The following is a 9,109-nucleotide window of genomic DNA, read 5'->3' as shown; positions in this document are numbered from 1 at the left end:
TATTCCAAGAATTCCGCGATGTGTTTGCCTGGTCTTACGAGGAAATGCCAGGAATCGACCCTGCCATTGTTGTTCATGAAATAAAGACCTACCCGGACGCTAAACCCGTCCGGCAACGGTTGCGTCAGATTCACCCTCGGAAAGCGGCTGCGATTAAAGCAGAAGTCGAGAAGCTGTTGAAAGCAGGTTTCATTTATCCGATCCCGTTAACGGATTGGGTATCGAATATTGTTCCGGTTAACAAGAAACAAGGAACAATAAGAATCTGTATCGACTATAGGGATATCAATCGAGCTTGTCCAAAAGACAACTATCCAATGCCTTATATCGATCAAATAATTGATGATTGTGCCGGAAGTGAAATGTTTTCCTTTATGGATGGTTTTTCGGGCTATAATCAAATCAATATTCTACCTGCCGATCAACCAAAAATGGCATTCATTTGTCCATGGGGGACATTTGCTTACTGCAAATTACCTTTTGGGCTTAAGAATGCCGGAGCCACTTTTCAACGGGCGATGTCTTATGCATTTCATGACATCAAGCACATTGTGCAACCGTACCTCGATGATTTGCCTGCTCATTCTTTACATCGAGCTGATCACCTTGTCCACTTACGAGCAATCTTTATGAGGTGTAGGCATTATCGAATTCGGTTGAATCCCCACAAGTGTGTTTTCTGTATAGAAGCGGGTCGATTGCTGGGATTTGTTGTTTCAAAAGCCGGCATTCGCGTCGATCCCTCGAAGGTCGAAGCCATCATCAAATTGCCTCCTCCTTCGAGTTTGCGCCAACTCCAAAGTTTGCAAGGGAAAGCAAACTTTTTACGCCGATTCATTCCAAACTACGCCGAGGTCACTAAGGGTTTTACACGGTTGTTGAAACAAAACGCTCAATTCTTTTGGGACGAGATTGCCCAAAAATCTTTTGATGCACTTAAACACGCGTTGACCCATGCACCGTTGTTGCATCCTCCCAACTACAACCAGGACTACTTCTTATACCTCGCAGCTTCGCATTCCACTATTGGAATGGTGTTAGTCCAAGAAGATGAATTCGGAATGGAACATGTGATATATTATCTTAGTAGGACGTTAAACCCCACTGAGCTAAAATATTCGCATGTGGAGAAATTGGCCCTGGCAGCCGTTCAAGCTGTCCAGCATTTTCGTCACTACATTCTTCTTCGTAAAACTACAGTTATTTCGGATTGCAACCCTATGATTTATATTTTGACAAAACAACTGCTAGGGGGCAAGTACTCTAAATGGATCGTTATCCTGCAAGAGTTCGACTTGGAGTTTGAGAAGTCCAAGTCTAAGAAATCCTTAGTTTTTGCGGAATTGATGTGTGATTTCCCGCGTACTGACACAGAAACTGTGGCAGAGGAGTCCATTGTGGACGAATCTTTGTTTCTTATCAGTACTTTAGATCCGTGGTACGGGGATATAATCATCTATCTCCAAACCCAAACCTTTCGGCCTGAAGCTTCAAAGTCGGAACGTCGAAAAATTCGGTTTCAATCCCAGCAATACAAGATTATTGGAGATACACTTTACCGCCGGGGGGCAGACTTAGTTTTTCGACGTTGTTTAACTCACGAAGAGGCTGAGAGGGTTTTGAATGATTGTCACTCTGGAGCATGTGGCAGTCATATGTCTGGGTATGCCACAGCTCAGAAGGTGTTGCGCGTTGGCTATTTCTGGCCGTCCATGTTTAAAGATTGTATCATTGCGGTCCGGAAGTGCCACAACTGTCAAGTGTTTGATCGCAAGATGCGCGCACCACCTGCTCCTCTCCACCCTATAATTGCCGTTGGTCCATTCGCCAAATGGGGTATCGATTTTATTACTTGTAACCCTCACTCGGCTGGGGGGCATGCGTATATCATCCTCGCGGTTGATTATTTTACTAAATGGGCCGAGGCGATGCCTACATTCGACGCAAGCGGCAAAACAGCTGCAGTTTTCGTATTCAATCATATTATAACTAGGTTTGGTGTCCCACAAGCAATCATCACTGACCATGGGAGCCATTTTCGAAACATCATGATGACTGAGCTTACAAGCCAGCTTGGTTTGCGCCACGATAGCTCTACTCCTTATTATCCGCAAGCCAACAGTTTGGTTGAGTCTATCAACAAAGTTATGGTTATCATGATCCGACGAACCATTGGTATTCATCGGTCGAATTGGCACAACATGTTATTTTCAGCGCTATGGGCATACCGAACTTCAGTGAAAACTTCAACAGGGTTCACTCCTTTCCAGCTAGTTTATGGCTTGGAAGCGGTGTTACCCATTGAATGCGAAATCCCATCACTTCAAATGGCTGTTGAATTACTCCCAGCTATTTCCGAAGAGGAGAAACGTTTATTATACTTAGCTCAGTTAGATGAGACTCGACGTAACGCTGCATTGGCAATCGAGACTCACGCAAAGCGAATGAAAGCTCAGTATGATAGAAATGTGACCCCTCGAAGTTTTTCAGAGGGAGACCTAGTGCTATTATATGATCAAGCTAACGATAAGCTAGGTGCTGGAAAATTCATTCCTATGTGGCATGGACCCTACATTGTAAAGCGAAAGCTAGCAAAAGGGGCCTATGAGCTGGTAGATTTTGATGGGGACTCTTTGGGTAAACCCAGAAATGGACTTTACCTTAAGAGGTATTATGCTTAAATGGTGGGTATGGAGAATTGTTAGTTAGGTTAGGTTTTGTTTCTAGCTAGTATGTTTGTTAGTTTAGATAGTGTGCCTAGTTTAGAGAGTGTGTTTTTAGTCGTTATTCTGGCTTATCTTGGTTTTACTCTTGATATTGCAGATGTCGACGCCTCTCCAAACGTACATTGGATTTGCTGATGGTGCTTGTCGTAGTACACGGAATATCTCTTCCGTAGCTTGGGTTATCTATTCGCCCTCTGACGAGTTAATTTCTATGCATGGGGTAAGCCTCGGTCAAACGACGAATAACATTGCAGAATACAGTGCAGTGGTTGAATTATTGTCTGAATCTATTACATTTGGAATTCGACGTTTGATAGTGAGGTTAGATTCTGAACTCGTTGTATTACAGCTTAATAGAGTATATGCCATTAGAAATCCTGTGTTATTAAGGTTGTTTTTGAGAGTGCGTCTCTTGGAACGTGAATTTGATTACATTGAATATCAGCATATTCCAAGGTATTTAAATACATTAGCAGATGCAATTGCTTCTCGAATGTTGGACAGACATTTGCGATAATCATACAAGTAAATTTAAAAACATTTCATCACATATGTTAAACAAGATAAGCCGGTAATAATGATATATATATATATATAAATAGGAGTGTGTCAAAAAATATACATTGTCTTCGATCATAGGTTGAAAAACACCTTATGATCGGCAAAATGATAAGTACAAAAAACAAAAATGACATATGTGTCTACAAAGTGACTAGCCAGTCACTGGTGGTGCTCTCTATACGAGACCACTGCCCACGCTACCCTACACAGGAACCCTTTGATGGGTCCTGGGACTGCAACCACATAGCGCTGAAGTCGAATAGGAATGTCATCTATGGTGGTCTCTGGTATATCCGCCGTCAGACGCTCTAGATCCCGTTCTAGCTCGACTAAGGCCTCTGCGGCCGCATCCTGTGGGGTGGGTGCTAGTACAGCTGGTACTCTTCTCTCAAAAGCCCGGAGATTGGTTGGACGCCGTGGACCTACATCTGCATTTTGAAAATTTGCCACTGTCAGTTTTGAGACGATATATATAAAAAACAAAAAAATAGATAACTTAAAAACTTGTGAAAAATAAAGTACCTCTGTCATCCCATTGTTCTCCCTGTGGAAGAACCATGTCCGGGTCACCTCGAAAATCTACTCCGGCATACAGAAAGTCCTGGATCGCAAAAACCTGGTCCTCTAACCAGTGAAAATAACCAGCAGGGAGTCGAACAACTACCGCGCCCTCGTCAGGATGTCGGGCCATCATCGTAACCCATCGTATCAGCTTTGGCTCCCGAGGACCCAAGATATCAACAGTGAGATGCTGAGGGATCAGCATCGGAACTCTCTCTAAGGCAAAGCTCACAACTAGAGGCCCATATCCAAAGGTCTTTAGTTGTCCGTTCTTTTCCCTAGTCAGTTGGGCCTTCATATTGGCCGACACAGCATCAGACCAGTTGAAGATGGTGCCTCGGAAACAGTCAATCGCCATCTGCATTTGGGACCCAGTGGCAATATGTAAAGCGGCTGCACCGCAAATTCTGGTAACCGTGGAAGCTATAACCTTGAGTTCACGCCGAGAGATGTATTTGATTTCTACGCCTTTCGCATGGTTTTGATTGGGTATGCACCAATCTGCCCGGAGACTAGCAAGGGATTGGCCACCCGGCCTAGTCCCGGCTAGATTGAGTTGCTCGCCCCTATTTGGCAAGCCAGTGAGAAAGTATATGTCAGAGGGCTCTATCTCGAGCTGGTGCCCTCCGATGTAAAAACATTGCTCATGAATGTTCCATCTCTCAACCAGCCACTCCAAGAATCTCACCTGAGCCCTCATGCCAGGTATGGCCCAGTATTTATATAGTCCGCATGCTTTTAGGGCATCAATGGAAGGTTGATGATTGATTGCGGCTAAATCAACATCCTCGTGCTCTCTTTCTCTCCAATCCAACATGGTGAGTGCCCTACACACCAAGAAATAAAGATTAGAATTAATTTGGGAAAATTCAAATGGTTATTTTTGGGGTTTGGGGTTTCAAATTCCGCCTTTCGCGGGGGACGCACCCCGCGTTTAGGACACAGAGCGTCGGGACGCAGCTGGCTTGAAGGTGGGCTGCGTACCTCGACCTTTTTCCTGTATAGGAAAAGGTCGGGGGACGCAGGTCACCCTTAGGGCACCTGCGTACCCCGCAGAGCGGTTTTTAAAACCTAAAACCCCCCAAAAACCAAAACTAAAACCTAAAACAAAATTTTAATCGGATGAAATTGAAGAGGAGGATGTTGTGAAATACCTGGAAGAGACGGCGTTCGATTCTGATGGTCGGATTTTCCGCAATGACCACGGGAAGTTTCTTGCCAAAAGCCCTTTTCTCAACCTCAACAGTAAAATGGTAAAAATGACATGGTAAAAAGTCTTTTTATAGGTTTTTTGGATGAATGAATGCTAGGTTTGTTTATTTTTCACCATGAAAGGATATTTTTCAATGTATTTTTGCCTATCTTAAACAGGTATGAGTAATGTGTCGTTTTTTTGTAGGACAAAGGGATTTAGGGGGAAAATTGTCATTTTTCATGAACCAAAATATCAGAGTCATCTTTTAAGCCCTTTTCTGACTCCTAAAAGATGAAAAGATTGCCGAGCGTTTCTTTTACACTCGTTAAAACGGAATTAAAAGACGGTCCCCTTATAGCCCTTTTCTGACCGTAAAAACAGGAAAAGATTGCCGGGTTTTTGTCGTTTCAAACTCGATACTGGAAATAAAACGACGTGTCCTTGATCGCTTTTTACTTTTCAGGTCAGAGACACTAATCATGAAAGTACTCCTTGGTCGCAAGATCAAGCGGTTCTCCCAGGTATTATTTTATACTTTTTCGGGCTTGGGGGACACAAATCTACGAAAAAGTTCAACTTGGAGTCTTCTTAAGTTTTTCAGACTCTCTAAAATTGAAAAACGCCGAGTTTCTCCTATACTGGGCTCGTTAAAATTTCACAGTAAAGGACCTGTTCAATTACAAACAGGAACGAACCACTCCTTCCTAGGGTTCGAATCAAAACTAGGTTGGACTCATCCGAAGGATGAGCTTATAATCAAGCATATGTTATCCTCCTCAAGCTTGTTAAAAATAAAGAGGTACTTGCCAGAAATGGTGGGGGAAAAGAGAGAAGAATGAGCCTATTTGTTATTCTTTGTCTCAGAAGAAACCTTATTACCACTCTTGGACACGACACTTTTCATTCACCTGGGTTGGGAAATCCTTTACCTCACAGTTGATCAAACCACATTGAAAGTCTTCAGCCGGGTTCCGGGGATTAACTTTGAGTCGTTTATCACCAAGCCATCTGTTGTGTCGTTATGTGTTCAAGAGGTCTGCAAGCAAAACTTTCATCTGCAAAATACTTGTCATCCATTTGACCATCCCTGAGTCAGTCCTTACAGCAACATTTCTTCAACTTGAACAATGATTTCGTGTTGTGAGCTTGCCTGCAACGGGTCACTTTCTATCGACATCAGCACATTATCTAGAGAGATGACTTAGAAATCGTCAGTACCTTGAAGTCTGCATGCATCAATGGCAGGTTTCTCGCCTTTGACGTCAGTTTACATCATTGACTTTCGATCAAAGGATTCCGTGAAATGTTCGACATCAACTCATTCATTCACATCTCATGGATTGTACTGGGTACTTTGAGAACCATTGACATTACTGGTGGTCTCTCTCATACTTGTTAACAGTTTACATCATCGACTGGTAATCAAGTGGTTTCTACCATGTTCGACATCAACTCATTTATTTGCATGGCTAGAATCGTACCAATTCGGGAAGTAGAAATGAAGACCCTGGATCTAGTTTCCACCATCCAGGCTGTGAGGAGTTTTGTATTCATTATCTAAGTAGACTAATCATAAACAGATGGCTGCACCCATACTGTGTCTACAAAAGTCTATGATTATGATGTACTACAAGATCATTCCTGTATCAGAATAGTTAGTCAGTTAGTTAAAGTTTTGATCTGAGTATGGGAATGCCTACCTCAGTGATCATATAATCTTATACATGTATTTTGTGTTAAAAATTGTAGGTTCTGACCAGGCTCTCCACGAGATAATCCTTGAAATGATAAAGCGCTTCACCCTTCCTAGATTTACAAAACCCTAATCTATTATAGGCTTCGCACTTTAGGGGGCAATCTGTTACACTAAAAAATGTCACCATGACTATTTACAGTTAGTATGGCTCTATCAACAGTCATGCTATCCTCTTAGGCAAGTTTTATGCCTCTGCTCTCCATGTCAAACTCCAAAAGAGAGAAAGTCTTTATAAATGTATTTATCTCTGGGTACGCAGGTTCTCTCAACCTTACCTTCTCTGTATGTAAAGGGGCAGGTGCGTCCCCCTGTAAAGGTCAAAATGCGCAAGTTTCATCTTTTAAAAGTTACTTGTGGTCATTTCTAGAGCATTCTAGAAGGTTGTTCGACGTGTATTGAGCGCCTCCAGATGGTTCATGTACCCCTACCAAAGAGGAACTTATCCCATCAATAAGGGAGCTATCCCATCCAAAGAGGGGATTATCCCATTGATGGTGGACCTGATTAACTTCCTCTTGAGCACTATAAATACAGGCATTGGGCCAGAAGGAGGGGAGGTTGAAAGCTAAACATTTCTAAGGGTAGATGCTGCAGGAATTAGGACTCCCATTTAGAAGCTTGTGAGGAGAGATTGTCATCTTTGCTTGTTCTATTTGGAAGTGGGTGAGCTTTGTCAAAGTAAAGGAGAACTCTTGATGGACCCTGGGAGGGACTTGCACAACACCAAGGCTCAGGTTGTAATTGTTCCTTTTGTTTCCTATTAATGCAAATGAGTCCATTCTTCTCAATAACTTGTTATTTATGAGTTGTTTCATGTACTCCTTGGTCTATGTGTTAAACATGTTTTATTTCATGAGATTATCAAGTGCTATTTAATCGTTTGATTGTTAGTGGATGCAGGTTTCGAAGTGAAGGAGGAGCTCATCCGGATCGGCGTGGCTGGACTACTACAACAGCGTTGGACTACAGGTAGGATCTAGACACTTGATTTCTTATATAGTAAATGCATGTTTAGAGAAGGATTGCTCTTATTTGTCTTGTTTGTCACTAGAGAGTCTTAGGCTCCTAGGGAGGTTGGTTGTGTCCGCACTATCGACTCTTTCCGCCTAACACGTAGCCCTGGTCTCCTTTGCCAAATCCCATGTCAGCTATCCCTGCAAAAAATTGCCAAGAAATTCATCATTTCGACCAAAAAATCATGGAGGAAACAAAAAGGTCAGAGTTCTATTAATTGCGAAAAAGTGTCAATTACAAAACATTACAAAGTGGGTTTTTGGAGAGACAAAAATCAAATTAATGTCTATATAAATTTTTTCCATGAAGATGAAAGTCATTTTGCATGCCAAGGTTGGAGAAAAACGTTTCAAGGCAAATTTGTGAGAGCACTGCATATTTTGGAGAAAACTGGCTCGCGGCTAACCGGCACGGCGCACATAGAGTGCGTGGCGCACTGGGGATTTCCGCCCAATGTAAAGTTGAATGGGCACGATGCACACAGAGAGCGCAACGCACTGGGTTTTGAGCACGGTGCATATAGCCTCAAGCCCGAAAATTGTTGTAAACTTCACCAAATTGCTCATACTTGGCCTAGATTTGCCAGGTAGGCTTGCTATCTTGCCATTGCATCAAGTTTTATGATACGAGAGGGTGGTTTATGGGTGATACTGGTTGCAACAAAGATTTTCAAAACCTACTTCTAAAGATCCTCAAGCTAATTGCAGCTAGGTTTACAATTCACTGTTTTACCACCAAGATTTTGTCTCCCTCCCATTGTTCCCTTATTTTCACTCATTCCTAATTCCCTATCACCTAAATTCATTACTCCCTTCCCCTACATACTCTATCCCAAATCCTTTAACCTTACACATCATAACCTATACAACTAATCCCAAACACTAAACCCTATTCCCATGCATCAATCCCTCAAACCCTCTACCATATTTCCCTATTAAATTTCTCCCAGTCATTCCCATTCCTCAATATTGTTTCCCCTTCCTAAAAATCCCTAATAGTCCCTATTGCATTTGTTTTTCCCTTGGTGGAAGAAATAGAAATACAACACCAAAAGAGCAGTTCAAGCACAGTTTATACACAGCAGTCATTTTGTCTTTGAGGTAGTTTGTCCAGCAGTCATGGCATTTGAGAATTCATCGGATTATGAAGTGGAAACCCAAAGTGATGCACCCTTGGAAGGACATTCACCCATGAGGCTTCATAGAGGTGGCAGACATATCATTACTTGTCCCAGAACTTGGTGTACAAAGCGAGAATCGGGAGTTTGAAAGCAAAGGTAAAGAGAGCATCAAAGAG

Source organism: Pinus tabuliformis, chromosome Q, assembly GCF_031772625.1.
Source record: "Pinus tabuliformis cultivar Carrire ecotype Pingquan chromosome Q, CPIR1, whole genome shotgun sequence".
Taxonomy (NCBI): domain Eukaryota; kingdom Viridiplantae; phylum Streptophyta; class Pinopsida; order Pinales; family Pinaceae; genus Pinus; species Pinus tabuliformis.
Note: the sequence above shows the minus strand (reverse complement) of the source record.